Consider the following 965-nt stretch of genomic DNA (forward strand, 5'->3'; position numbering starts at 1 on the left):
AGCTTCGGAGCAGTGAGGATGGAAAACAACGGATGCCTATCACGTGCTTGTGATTGCCAGGCACTCAGAGGTGCTAACTCACTGAAGTCTGACATCAACCCAATCAAGCATATACCATCATCATATCCTCACTTGACAGGCAAGGGAACCGAGGGACTGAGAAGTGAAATAACTTGCCCAAAGGCATTAAGTGCAAGTGGTGGAGTCAGGAACAGAGCATTGTGTTCTTAATCATCAGGCTATTCTGCCTCTAGAGGCCACTGGAATGTTTAATAACGAGAAGTGCCCAGGACATTTTGAATGAATAAAGGAGTGACTTTATTTTTTAGCCACGTCGTGGGGATGCAGCATCTTAGCTCCCCTGCAATGGGAGTGCAGAGTGACTGTAGAAATGAATGGAAAAGATTCCACTTAAATGGATGGAATGAGCCCTGCCCGAACCTCCACAAGGAGACCACCAGCAAACAAATGGGAGCTAAACTATCACTGAATCCTCTGCACAGCCCTACCACCAAGGGCTCTGCAAACACCAGGGCAGCCAGCTGTCCTCTCTGGGCCCAGAGCAGCAGATGGGGCCTAGCAGAGGGCAACCCGTGGTGGAGGAAGGCAGGTTGGGCGGGTTCTCTCAGAGCTGGGAGCTCACGGTCCACTGGAGAAATCAGTCCTCTGCTTCACTCACACTCACCCAGTAATCCAGTCATCTTTACTGAGCACCTCCAGCCCTCTGATGCAGGGAGATGACATTCTGGAAGGCAAGTAAGTAGTCTGCCTGGCTAGAAAGTGAGGTTCTAATGTTTATCTACAAATTGGCGCATTCAGCTTTTACTTCAGTTTTCCAGCACCTGATGATCCCGGGTGAGCTCACAGGCTACTAAGGGCAAAGACCAACCATCTCGAGTGGCACCTTTTAGCCGTTCCAGTGCCATTTACCCCATGGCCACACCCAGAAAGTTCAGGAAGAGACG

This window comes from Muntiacus reevesi, chromosome 20 (assembly GCF_963930625.1).
Source record: "Muntiacus reevesi chromosome 20, mMunRee1.1, whole genome shotgun sequence".
Taxonomy (NCBI): domain Eukaryota; kingdom Metazoa; phylum Chordata; class Mammalia; order Artiodactyla; family Cervidae; genus Muntiacus; species Muntiacus reevesi.